This window comes from Elephantulus edwardii, unplaced genomic scaffold, assembly GCF_000299155.1.
Source record: "Elephantulus edwardii isolate Elephantulus edwardi_28Jun2011 unplaced genomic scaffold, EleEdw1.0 scaffold00108, whole genome shotgun sequence".
Classification (NCBI taxonomy): Eukaryota; Metazoa; Chordata; class Mammalia; order Macroscelidea; family Macroscelididae; genus Elephantulus; species Elephantulus edwardii.
In genome coordinates this window covers 11,891,869-11,906,398 of record NW_006399858.1, presented here as the reverse complement: position 1 = coordinate 11,906,398, position 14,530 = coordinate 11,891,869, and the positions used below count along the sequence as shown (strand labels likewise).

The window sequence follows — 14,530 nt, the reverse complement described above, 5'->3', positions numbered from 1 at the left end:
ATGTGCCGTCGAGTCATTTGCGACTCATAGCGACCCTATGTACAACAGCCCTAAACCCTGCTCTATCCTGTGCCAATCTCATTGCCACACACACCCATATTTTTATGGGTTTAAAATAAATACAATAAATGCTTATTATTATTATTATTATAAACAATTTTCCTTTAAAATTATAGTAGATAATTTCTCTTCCATTCATACAAAAACTGTAGCTTCTCATGAACATAGTTATCTAGAAATGTCAGATCTAACAACGAGATAGGTTAAAACATTATGGGTTTAGAACTAAAGCATTTATTTTTGGCAGAAGACCTTTGAGATTTGTCCTTTTAGCAATTTTAGAAGCCTAAATATAGATTTTTTTTAAAAAAAGTAATATCAAAACAAACCAATTCATTTCTGTTAAGTTGGAACTGATTCATAGTTAACCCTCCATTAGGTTTCTGAGGTTGTAAATTGCCCATTAGATTTTCTATCTTTCCCCCCCAAGAGCTGCTAATGGTTTCCAACCACCAGAGAGACATTTTGGTTTGATGGGTAGCACTTCTTCCTACAGACTAGGTCACCAGACTATTTTTCTCAAGTTATGATATTTTCAGTTGCATGATATGCATGTGAAAGTTGGATAATGAAAAAGGAAGAACAAGGAAGAATCAATACTTTTGGATTTGGGCATAGGGAACAATATTGAATATGCCATGTATTGCCAAGAGAACAAGCAAATTCATCTTGGAAGAAGTGCGAGTGGGATATTCCTTATAGGAAAGGATCACAAAATCTCATTTCACATGTTCATATGTTCAGATGACTGACAGTTATTAGAAAAAGATAGGATGCTTGGAAAATTAAAAGGTCACTGAAAAAAGAGGAAGACTCTCAAAGATAGGGAGTGACAGTGACTGGAATAACGGGCTTGTATTTGGCTGAGATCATGAAGATGATGCAGGATGGGGCAAAGTTCTGATGCACTGTTCAAAGGGTCATCATTAGTCATAGTCACCTGGAAGGTACAGGTTTAAACAGAAGTGACAGAATAGATGTCAAGCAGTCTATATTTCTGAGCTACTCAATGAGAACAATTCCTAGAAGATTTCCTGAACTTAATAATTTTTTTGAATGAAAAAGAAAACAAAAGGCAAAAATTTCATTATATGAAGTCACTGAAACGAAAAGTTGCTTATTACTTAATTATAATGCAGTCTTAATACACACACATATGCAGTTGTTGTCGCTGTTATGTAACATTGAGTTTGAATTCATAGCTGACCCTCCAGCAGGTTTTCAGAGACAATATAATCAATTACACAGGGAGAGGTTGCCTATCTTTCTTCTGTGGAGCACCTAGTGGATTTGAATTACTTACCTTAAGGAGTTACCAGTGCAGCTCCTTACTATGAAGCCACCAGAGCCCCCTACATGTACACTGTTGTTGTTGAGTCCTGTCAAGTTAAGACTGACCCATGACTGATCCCTCCTCCACCCCCTGTGGGTTTTCGGAGACAATTGATCCACAAGAGGATATTGCACACCTTTCTATTTTCCCCAATTAGTAGTCTATCCATCTTTGCATGTTTCCACTCAAAAGGTGCTGTTTACCTCATTCATCTTATTAGTATAGTGCCACACAACCATATCTTGAAAATCGGTTACTAGGAAAAGCCATTTTGAACAAGCAGGCTACCACACCAAGATAAGACCACTGTTGTTCCCCACAATGAAGACTTTGGTGCTTTGCTTCCATAGAGATAACAATCTAGAAAACCTTTGAGTCAGCTTCAAGTTTGTTATAGGAGATTGTTCTGAATGGGTAGCAACTTGGTAGTATAAAAAATGATAGATAAATAGTTGATTTGTCTATAGTTCATCCCCCGAATAGTGGAGAAATATAACCAATAATGTGGTCTCAATTAGACTGGCATTACCCTCATACCTAGATGAGGCAAATTCAGTAAAATAAACATCAAACTACAGACTCATATTCTTTGTAAACATAGATATAACATTCTCAATAAAATTTTAGTCAAATTGAGCAATTTATAAGAGGAATAATGCCCTACAAACAAAGGTTTTATTTTTCCTTTTCCCAGGTTCAGTATTAAAAAAAATTAATCAATGTACTGGTCAAGGAGAAAAATCAGGAAATTATATGAATGTTGTTGTTTTTATATGTCATCTAGTCACTTGAGACTCATAGTGACTGGATGCACAACAGCCTTGAAACTTGCTCTGTCCTGTGCCAATCGTACTGTCTCTGACACACCTACCCTTTATTACCTCAGTCACTGAGTCAATCCATCTCATTGATGGTCACCCTCTCTTTCTCTGTTCCTCCACCCGTCCAAGCATGATGTCCCTTTCCAAGGTCCCTCCTTGTATCATGCCCAGAGTGTGTCAGATGAAGCCTCAGAAATCTTGTCTCCAGAATTCTTGTCTTCAAGGAGCAGCCTGGCTTCAATCTCTCTAGGATGAACCCATCTGTTTTCCTGGCAGCTCATCATATATTCAGCACTCTTCTCCAGACCCACAGCTCATAGGCATCAATTCTCTTTCTATCATTCCTAATCATGGATAAAGCAAAAAAACATTGGACAGAATTCATTATTTCAGATTTAAGAAGAGATATCAGTAATTTCTTCATATGTTTTATTCAGGTTGTCGAGAGGTTAGATTTTTTCTGATGTCTTACAACAAATATTTTGTAATACATACCACAAAGAAAATGTGCTATCTTTGTTTTTAGGTTTCACAATTAGTGTTTTTCAAGCTCCCAAACTGAACAATTTTCTATATTTTCCATATATTTATATAACTTATATCACATTTAAATTATTGTCGTTATTAAGTGCCATCGAGTCTTACAGGACTCATAGTGACCCTATAAACGAAAGGCCTGAATTCTTGCATAACTTTCATCCTTTATCCAAGTTCATAGGGTTTCTGGAAGCAAGCTAATTTGGAAGTGGATGCCACTCCTATTTCCAAGCTTGTTTTAACCGGGAAGCTCCACCAACACTGTCCACCATGGGACAGCTGTTAACTGCCATCGAGTTGTAAATGACTCATAGTGACCCTATTAATGAAAGACCTGACAACAACAACAACAACATCATAGAGAGAGCTCAGTTGGCCTTGTGAACAGAAAGTGATGCTGCCAAGCCAAAGGTGAGTGATTTTAATCTGCAGCCCTCAGGCCTGGTTTTAACTGTTTTTGGTCAAACATTCCTCTAAATGATAATACACTGGTCTGTCCATTTGCTGGACAGAGGTAACTTGTGGTTGCTGTGATGTTGAACACTGTGACATTGATGTGTCAAATGTGATAATGGTTATCCATGGTGGACAGTGTTTGGTGGAGCTCCCCGATTGAAAAAGGCTTGGCAGTAGAAGTGGCATCCACTTCCAACATAGCTTGCCTCTAGAAACCCTATGAATTTGGAGAAATGATGAAAGTTATTCAAATGTTCAGGTCTTTCCTTCATAGGGTTGCTGTGAGTCATCTATGACTCGACGGCACTTAACAACAACAACATATCATATTAAAATAGCAAAGGATGAGTTCTATACTGAGAGTGTTGTTTCTTTTAATTTTGAAACAAGAAATATTTTAAATATGAAAACGTATATTCCAATCTCTCATCTGTTATATATTGTTTTCCATACAATTTATATATAGAATAAGGAATACATTTCTAAGCTAATATACACATCTACACGTTATGGATTAAAATTATGTTTTTCTAACTTTTAAACTTTTCTTTTCTAACTTTTAAAAAGTATTTGCTGTAATTTATTTTTCTGATATCTCAGATATGAAGTAAAAAATGCAGTTTCTATTATGTGGAAGAGACATAGTTAGACATTTAAATATAGCTATACCTAAGAGAATAAAATAAGTGATAATTATTTCTTATTGTAAGGTTTAAAAACAATTTCCTTTATAAAAATATTTTCTGGGTTTGAATATAATCATTCATATACATCATGTTTTTTAAACACACTTTGTACTTTATAAAATCATTGGTGTGTATATTATGTTTTATATAAAGGATTGCCATTATTAACCTTAGCTCTATATGTATTGGAGTTCTGCTGGCCAGTGGTAAGAAGTTGTGATGCAACCTCGAAGACACGTCATTTCAATCCACCAGATGCTCTTTGGAAAAAGGATAGAAAATCTCTTCCTACATAATAACTGCCTTTGAAAGCCTATTGGAGGGTCGGCTATCAGTTCTGATTCAACAGCAAATGACAACTATGCCTATTATCACTTCATCTTTTTGAACCACCATTAGTGAACCTTTACAGAAAGCAATTTCAGTCATTCATTGGTTTACATGTCCTTCCTTCCCCACCTTTACCTGCCCCAATTAACTTTGTAAGTCATTTCTTGTTCCTCTTTGTTAATTGTTGTACATATAATGTCTCATTATACATTCCTTTCATATAATCCTTTCCTTCATCTGTTTCAGTGCAGTGTTCACTATCTATCCACTCTTTTCCTGTTTTTCTCATTTCTGTGTCAATTCTTTTTTATAAGTATGATTATGCAGTATTGTCATTTTGTAATTGAGATATTTCACTCAACATAATGTCTTTCAGACTCATCTATGTTGTATAGTGTTTTACAGATTTGTTTTTTTAAATTTCTTTTTACAAATTTGTTGTTTTTAAATGCTGAGTTATATATTATTGTGTGAATGTAACACAGTTTTTCTTTCCATTCTTTGTTGATGGGCAATTGAACTGCTTCCATATCTTCACTATTATCATTAATGCAACAATAAAGAGGAGTGTGCATACAACTGTTTTGTTAATGGCTCTGATTTCTTTAGAGTGTGTTCCTAGAAGTGACATCGATGGGTCAAATGATATTTATATTTCCAGCTTTTTGATAATATGCCAGACCAGCTTCCATATTGGTTGTAGCATTTTACATTCCCAGCAGCAGTGAATAAGAGTTCTCCACATCCTTACGAGCATTTATTGTTTGCTTCCCTGTTGAACTTCATTATTGTTACTGCAGTGAAGAAGAAGAATTTTTGATGGCCAATATACATGAAAAAATGTTCAAAAGTCCTGGCAAAACAATAGTGAGGTATCATTTTACATAGTAAGAATAGAGAAATCTCATTTATTTATATGTGAAATCAAATTCACATCTCAAATTGACTACTGTCATGTTGATTTAAGAACATCAGGTTACCCTGGCTGTATGTAAACCTTTATAAGAATAGACTGCCCTTTCATTTCCCTGCAGAACCACTGGTAGATTAAAATCTCTAGAGAGTAACATTTTAGTTTGCAGACTATAAACTAAATGACCAGAATTTCTGATATTATTAGTTAATTATATATATATATATATATATATATATATATATATATATATATATATACCTACTTAATATGGTATTGTTTTTGTTGTTTACCATTGAGTGAGAACTGACTCATAGCTAATCCTCCAGTGGGTTTTCAGAGGCAGTTAATTGTATGGAAAGAAATTGTCCATTATTCTCCCAAAGAGCAGCTGGTGGAATTGAACCACATGCCTTTGGAATTGTAGTGTAGCTTCTTACCACTAGGCTCCCAGTTGTGCTTTTGTTGGTAAGTGCCATCGAGTTACATGTGACTCACAGTGACTCAATGTACAACAGCTCTGAACCTTGTTCTATCCTGAGTCAAACTCATCATCTCCAAAACACCCACCCCCATTACTCACGCCAATGAGTCAAGCAGTCTCATACAGGTTCTTCCTCTCTTTCACTGTACTACCACTCTCTCAAGCATGATGTCCCTCTCCAAGGACTGGTCCCACCTTGCAATATACCCAAAATATTAATGATGGAGCTTCAGAATCTTTGCCTCCAAGGAGCAGCCTGGTTTTACCCTCTTCAGGACAAACTTGTTTGTTGTCTCAGCAGTCTATGTTATAGTCAATACTCTTCTCCAGCACCACAATTCAAAGACATCAATTCTCCTTCTATCATTCCTAGTCATTGTCCAGCTTTTCTGATCCATAGTAAATAATTGTGAAGCATTTAGTCTCCAGACTGACATCGTTGTTTTTCAGTACTCTGTTGAGGTCCCTGACAGCAGTTTTTGCAATGCAATTCATCTTTTGATTTCCTGATAGTACCAACGGTGTTGATTGTGGAGTCAAACAAACTGAAGCTGTTAACAATCTCAATCTCTTCACCCAAAAGAATTGATGCCTTTGAGAAGAGTATTTAACATATCATGACTACAAAGAAAACAAACGATCTGCCCTAGAGAGAGTAAAACAAAGCTGTTCCTTGGAGGCAAAGATTTTGAAATTCCATCTCACATAATTCCAGTCCTTGGAGGAGGATATCATCCTGGAAAGAGTAGAAGAGAGGAGGAACCTGGATGATATGAATTGACTCAGTGACTGGGAGTAGGTGTAAGAGACAATAAGATTGGCTCAAGACAGAGAAGGATTCAGAGGTCTTGTTCATAGAGTTACTATTAGTTTCAGGTGACTCGACAACAACGTACTTATCCAAGTCATGGCTTTTTTTTTTTTTTATTATTTTATTTCAGTTCAAACCCGTTTCCCTTTTATTAAGATCCAAGTTACCATTACATGGTTTGATACTCAACAAAAAGAAAACTTGTTGAAATAAGGTAATATGTTATCATCAGTATTTCCAGGTGACTTTACAATCAAGTAGCAAGATCAGTAAATCCTTGGGAAACACACCTGCAAACTTACACTTTGTCAAGGCCCAGTTCCTCTGGAGTAGAGATTCCCAATTCATTTAAAGTTGGTCTAAGTTCCTGGATGACATAGCGGTAGATTTCCTTATGAGGTCCTGCTTTATCCTTAACAGCCTCTATGATGGGGACTGCACTAGCAAAATCGTTTAACTGTCTGCATGCCCGCAAAGCAGCATCGATGATTTTAGGTTCTGGAACCAGATCCTAACTAACAAGTGTGTTCATCCCTTCACGCAATTCCCAGGCATTGATGTCTGGCTTGTTGAAATATGTCACCCAGCGAGCATTAAACTCGTCTTCTGTCTCATGAGACCCGTGGGAGTAGCAGCGAACTGTCTGGACAGCGGCGCCGGAGCTGGGGGCCGGGACGGAGTGCACAAGGCTTTGCGGGCCGGCCCGGGAGGCTGCGGCTGCGGCGCAGCGGCGGAGAGAGGCGCCCAGCATGACAGTGATGGCGGCAAGTCGAAAGAGGCTGAAGAGAAGCCCGGTGTGAGCCATGGCTTTTTCAATCACTTCTTATGCATCGGTAAGTTAGCCAATTGAAAAAAAAGAAAAAGAAGAATTGATGTGTTTGAACTGTGGTGTTAAAGAAGAGCATTGAATATCTCATGGACTGTCAAAATAACAAATGAATCTGTTTTGGAGGAAAGGAAATGAGGTCCTCCTTAGAGGCAAGGATGGTGAAACTTTATCTCACATACTTTGGGCATGTTGCTAAAAGGGACTAGTCCTTGGAAAAATATATCATACTGAGAAAGGTAGAGGATCAGTGAATGAGAGAGAGACCGTCACAAAGTTGGATTAACACGCGATAATAGTGGTGTTGAGCATGGCACAGGATAGGATAATGTTCTAATCTGTTATTTATATGGTTGCTATGAGTACTAGTTGACTTTGCACCTAACAGCAAAACCGATAAGATGTTGTCAGAACTAAAAATAATTTATTGGAGTTTCAGTTTCCAAGGTCAATATAAATAAATCAGTATTTCTTTCTACACACTAGTAATGAAGCTTTCAATAATGACAAGAACAATGCTAAATCTAATAGCATAAAAACTAAACTCACGAATCAATCAAGGGAGGAGAAAAGTCAGAGAAAACGTACTGTCCTATAGCATCTACCAGTGCTCACCAGCAGTAGTTCTGTGGTTCTGTAGTGCTATGGTTGGTTAGATTGTTAGCAGAGGTCCCCTAAACCACTTGGGGCAACACCTACCTTCCTGGGACTTGATCAGGACCATGGCGCAATTGTTGGTAGTATGTAACAAAAACAACAACAACAAAAAAGTTAGTGTGCACCTACATCCAGTGACCAGAAAAGTTCATCATACCCTCTTCACTCACACTCCTGATTAAATAATTTTTGAGCCATCCACTTTTTAAATTCATATTGTGAACAGTTTTGTGGTTTTATTTATGTGTGTGTGTGTGTGTGTGTGTGTGTGTGTACATAGGGGTTGGTGGTTATTGGGTTTTGTTTTTTTTTTTCTTTTTGAAGGCCTGTTATTTCAGAAGTACATGGCCAATCCTTCTTCCAAGTTTGTTAATTCAAATGCTCAGTATATAACTGACAAGCATTTTACAGGAGGATTTTCAAGGAGCAGATGAAAGACATTGCCTCAATTACAGAAGCAATCAATAGATTGCTACCTGTCCTTGACACGTGTATCTTGACTCACCCCTTTTCCTACTCCACCAGCATTCCCTTCCACTCCCGCTTACCTCATTCAACACCTCTCTAGCTCGAGTCAGAAAATCAAAAGGGCAGAACTTACTAAGCATTTCTTAAGCTGAAAGAACTAAAGAACAAATTCAAGCCTCAAGTTACAATACTTAAAGATATTTTGAACAGAATAATAAATGATCCCAGAAGTAATAAAAGTAAATGGAAGGTGTCTACAGAGTCACTGTACCAAAAGGAATTGGCTGACACAGAAGAGCTTTATGAAACATTGCATGAGCAAGACCCTGTGGTAATTAACTTCAAGCTGATCTGAAAGATTTGGCAAAAAAAAAAGCCTGAGGAACTGATGAAATACCAATTAACAAATTTCAACAGATGCTGACCTGGATGCACTCACCAAATATGCCAAGAAATCTGGAGGACAACCAGACAACCACTTGGCTAACTTATTGGGAAAGATCTATGTTTGTTTCCATTTAAAAGAAAAAAAAAAGGTTACCTGAAAGAGTGCGGAAGTTATCAAACAATATCATTAATATTACATGCAAGCAAAATTCTGCTAATAATTCTTTCAAAATTACTAGAATAGCACATCAACAGAGAACTGCCAGATATACAGGCTGGGTTTAGAAGAGGCCGTGGTACTAGAGATAAAATAGCTAATGTTAGATGGCTTTTGCCTGAAAGCAGAGAGTACCAGAGGAATGTCTATCTGTATTTCATTGACTATGCAAAGACATTTAACTTTGTTGATCACAACAAACTGTGGCTAACTCTGAGAAGAACAGGAATCCCAGAATACTTGACCAGGCTATGTGAATCCTGTACTTGGACCAGGAGGCAGTCATCAGAACAGAGCAAGGAAACAAAATTGGGAAGTATGTATGTCAGGGATGTGTCTGATTTCCATTTTATATGCAGAATAGATCATTCAGGAGGCTGGGCTCTATGAGGAAGAGTGTGGTATCAGAATTAGAGGAAGACTCATCAACAACTATGCATAACAGATGATACAACCTTGCTTGCTGAAACCGAGGAGAACCTGAAGGCCTTGCAGCAAAGTTCAAGGACTGAAGCCTTATATGGATGGAAGCTCACCATCAAGAAAACAAAGATTCTCACCACTGGGCCAATTGGCAGCACCACGGTAGATGGTGAAGAGGCTGACATTATTAACAACTTTCATTTGCTTGGCTCAAGAATCAACATTCTTGGTACCAGCAGCCAGGAAAGAAAAAGATGAAGTGCATTGGGAAAGCCTGATATAAGGAACCTTGCCAGAGTACTGAAGAGCAATGATGTCAGTCTGGAGCCCAAGGTGCACCTGATCCAAGCCATAGTTTTTACAATTACTTATTATGCATCAGAAAGCTGGACAATGACAAGGGATGTTAGAAAGAGAATTGATGCCATTGAGCTGTGGTGCTGGAGAAGAGTACTGAATATCCCATGGACTGCCAGTAGAACAAACAGGTTCATCTTAGGGAGGAGGGTGAAACCAGGCTTCTTCTTGAAGGTAGGGATTCTGAAGTTTTGTCTGACATATTTTGGACATGTTGCAAGGAGGGACAAATCCTTAGAGAGGGACATCATACTTGGAAGTATAGAGGGATGGTACAAGAGAGGAAGACACTGCATGAGATGAATTGAGTCAGTGACTTGGGTTATTACGGCAGGTGTGTTAGAGACAATAAGTTTGGCAAAGGACAGATCAGGGTTCAAGGCTGTTGTACATAGGGTCGCTGTGAGTCACAAACAACATGATGGCAAATAACAACAACAGCATGTTGAAAAGATCTTAAGAGGATAGACATTATGAAGAGGAATATGGCATCAAATTTGGAAGAAGAGTCATCAACTATCTGCATTATTCAGATAACACAATCTTAATTATGTAAACTGAAGGAGACTTTAAGTGTTTGCTGCAGAAGATCAAGGTCTACAGCCTTCAAGATAGATTGTATTGCAAAATAATAAAAAAAAATCATCTTAATCATCAGGCCAATAGAAAGCATCATGAGAGATGGAGAAAAGATGCTGTCCCTGTTGTTAGGTGTCATTGAGTTGAATAAGACTCATAATTACTCTATGAACAATAGATCTGAACCTAGTCCTATTCTGTGTCATCACCACACTTCCTGACACATTAGAGCCATTATGGCAGTCACCATGTCAGTCCACCTGATCAATGGTTTCCTCTTCTTTGCCAACCCTCTACCCTTCCCAAGGTGTAGGCCCTCATAGCAACATGCCCAAAGTATGTGAAGCCAAACCTCATCAACCATGCCTCCAAATAACACTCCAGCTACACCCTCTCTAGTAAATATTTGTTTGTTCTTCCAGCAGTCCATGGGACTTTGAGTGCTACTCTCCAATACCACAGCTCAAAGCTCATGTGTCTGTTGGTCATCTGAATATCTTCCTCTGGGAAAAGGTCTTTCCATCTCTTTTGCCCATTTTGTAATTGTGTTATCAGTCTTTTACTTGTGGACGTCCTGTAGGATTCTGTAAACTTGTGATAAGAGATTCTTGTCTGAAATAGTATTCCAAATACTGCTTTCCAGTCAGTAGGTTTTCTTTTGGAAAATGTTTTCATGCACAGAGGGATTTAATCTTTAGAAGGTCCCATTCATCAGTTATATATTCTCCAGATTGTGCATTTCTGGCTGTACTTGTCAGTCCCTTTATACCATAGCATAGACTGAGCCATCTAGGCTTGATCCCGATTAGTCTTTTATGAACTTTATGGTTTTGGGCTTTACTCCCAGGTCTCTGATCCACTTTGAGTTAATTCTGTGTACTGTGTGAGATGTGGTTCCTGTTTCAGCTTTCTGCAGGTAGCAATCCAGTTTTACCAGCATCATTTGTCATTTCCCCATTTGATAGGTTTTATTTCCTTGTCGAATATCAGTTGGCCATAGATAGATGGATCCATTTCTGAGTTTTCAATTCTGTTCCATTGGTTGATGTGTCTGTCATTGTACCAATATTATACTGCTTTGGTTACTACCTCTGTGTAGTTTTTGAGGTCAGGAGTGCTATGTCTCCACTTCATTCTTCTTTTTCAGAAGTGCTTTACTTATTTGGGGTCTCTTTCCTCTCCAAATAAAGTGGACAATTTCCTTTTTGATCTCTTGAGAAATAGATTTGGTATCTGGATTGGGATTGTGTTGAACATGTAGATTGCTTTTGGTAGGGTTGTCATTTTCACAATATTGTGTCTTCCTATCCATGAACAGGGCACATTTTTTTCATTTATTTATTTTATTTCTTGTGTCTTACAGAAAGGCTCTCTAGTTTCCTTTGTACAAGTCTTTTGTCACCCCAAAGTATTTCAGTTAATGGTTGGCTACTGTAAATGGTATTTCCTTATCTGAATTCTCTTTGTTACTCTAGAGGTATCCCACTCATTTTTGGATGTTGTTGTTGTTGATTGTCTTTGAGTTGAGCACAACACATAGCAACCCTATGAACAAAAGGCCTGAAGCCTTTCTATAACTATTGTCATTTATCAAAGTTTATAGAGTTTCCAGAGGCATGTTCTTTAGGAAGTGGATGCCTTCTTGATCTTGTATCCTGCCACTCTACTAAATTGATGTTCTATAACAGTTCTTTTGTTAGGTTCTTGAGGTTTTCTGTGTACACTATCATATCATCTGCATATAGCAACAATTTACTCATCTCTTTGCCAATCTGGATGCTTTTTATTTCTTTCTCTTATTGTATTGCCCTAGAAAATATGCCTACTACAATATTGAGTAGAAATGCTGACAGTGGACATCCTGGACTGATCCCTGTTTGCATGGAAAATGCTTTCAGTCTTTGTCCATTAACTGGCAATAAGAGAAATGCAAAACAAAAACCACAATGAGATACCATTTCACCTGAGTTGTAATGGCAAAATTTAACAGGACTGCGATAAATTCTGGAAAGGACATGGAGATATAGGAACGTTTATACACTGTTTGTGGGATTTCAAAATGGCATTATGAGCACACTGGAAAGCAGTTTGTCACCTCTTCAAAAAGTTGGATGTAGAAATTCCATATGACCCAGCTATTTTACTGCTTGGAATATACCCCCAAAAAATTACAACTGAGGCATAAATGGAGATTTGTACACCAATGTTCATAGCAGTGGTATTCACCATAACAAGAACATGGAAACAACCCAAATGCCCAGCCACAATGAATGGATTGAGAAATTAAGGTATGCTCACATGATGGGATACTACACAGCATGCAGGAGTAATGATTTGGAAAATTACTACCTGACTCAGGAGAGACTGGAGAGCATTGTGCAAAGTGAAATAACTTGTCCTATAAGGACACATACTGTATAAGACTATTATTATAGAATATAAATAGCTAGTAAAACATCTGTGAGGATCTAAGGCAGGGAGGGTTGGAGGACAGAGGTGAGGATGGGTCAGGGTGGGTATTAATCATCAATTTGATGGGTAGAGGGAGAAGTGGGTAAGGGAAATGGGAAATATACGAACTTTGTAAGTAAACCAGTATAAAATAAAAATTTTATTAAAAAACAAACAAAAAATGGTTTGAGAAATTATGGAATAATTCATGCAGTGGAATACTATAAGCAAAGATTTTGTAAAGCACTGGATGTCATAGGAGAGTCTAGAAAGCATCATGCTGAGTGAACTGACTCAGACTCATGAGGATAAATGCTGCATCAGGCCATTATTGTGAACATAGAACGATAACTAGTCATATGTGTATAAATACTCAGTAGAGGAAAAGGGAAAAGGTGAACAGAATGGAAAATGGGGAAAGGCAGAAATCACTAGGATAATAAAGCTTACTGGGCAGACCAGAGGGAAGGGGATGGAATGGGAAAGATACAATTGGTACTTGAAATGAAGGTATAACAACAGGCAAACATTAATGGTAATTAATTATATGAATACAGTGTATATGGATGATTGTATGAAATACAATATAAATGAGGAATTGTATGAAACATAATGTGAGTGAATGAAACAAAATGTAAATGAATCTTTGTAAGAAAACCAATTTTTAATAAAATCTGATTTGTTTTAACTAAAAAAAGGCATCAATTCTTCTTCTGTCATCTCTATTTATTGTCTAGCATCTCCTATTATTGTCTAGATGCATAGCAAGTAATCAGAAAGACCATGCCTGAATCAGATGCACCTTAATCTTCAAACTATTATTACTCCTCAACAATTTGAGAGGTTCCTAACAGCACACTTTCCCAGTACAATGTATCTTCTTATTTCCTTTCTGCTAGTACCAAGGATGTTAATTGTGTATCCATGTAAGATCAAGTTATTGACAGTTTCAATCTTTTCTCTATCCATCATGATGCTGCCTATAAGCCCAATGGTAAGAATCTTTAGTTTCTTGACGCTGAGATGCAATCCATATTGAAAGCTGCCTTCCTTGATCTTCTGCAACAAGTGATCAAAGTTCTCCTCACTTTCAGCAAGCAAGGTTGTATCATCTGCATAATGCAGGTGATTGATGAGTCTCTCTCAGATCTTGATGCCACATTGCTCTTCATAAACTATAGCTCAAATAATTTGCTCAGCATACAGGTTGAATAGGCCTGGAGAGAGAATATAACCCTGACCCACTCCCTTCTCAATTTTAAACCATGCAGTGCTCTCTTGCACGATTCACACAACAGATAGGTATAGGTTCAAGTATAGGTTTCACATGAGCACAATTAAGTGCGCGGAGACTCCCATTCTACTCAATGTCAGCCACAGCTTGTTATGATCCACATAGCCAAATGCTTTTATATAGTCAATAAACCCAAAATAGACATTCTTCTAGTGTTCTTTACTTTCAGCCAGGATCCATCTGCCATTGGCAATGATATCCCTGGTGACGTGGCCCCTTCTAAATCCTGCTTGAACTTTTGGCAGTTCTTTATCTATGTACTGTTTTGCTTGTTTTTTAATGATAAAAGAGAAAGGATGTTGTTGTTGTTGTTGTTATGTGCCGTCGAGTCACTTGGAAATCATAGCGACCCTATGTACAACAGCCCTAAACTCCGCTCTGTCCTGTGCCAATCGCACTGTCTCTGACACTCCCATCCCAATTATCCCAGTCACTGAATC

The 14,530-nt window shown here is 37.7% G+C and overlaps 1 pseudogene; it reads right to left on the bottom strand.

Annotated features, from left to right (window-relative positions):
- Positions 1 to 6,729: 6,729 nt before the first annotated feature.
- On the bottom strand, positions 6,730 to 7,182 carry LOC102845186 (annotated as a pseudogene).
- Positions 7,183 to 14,530: the final 7,348 nt, after the last annotated feature.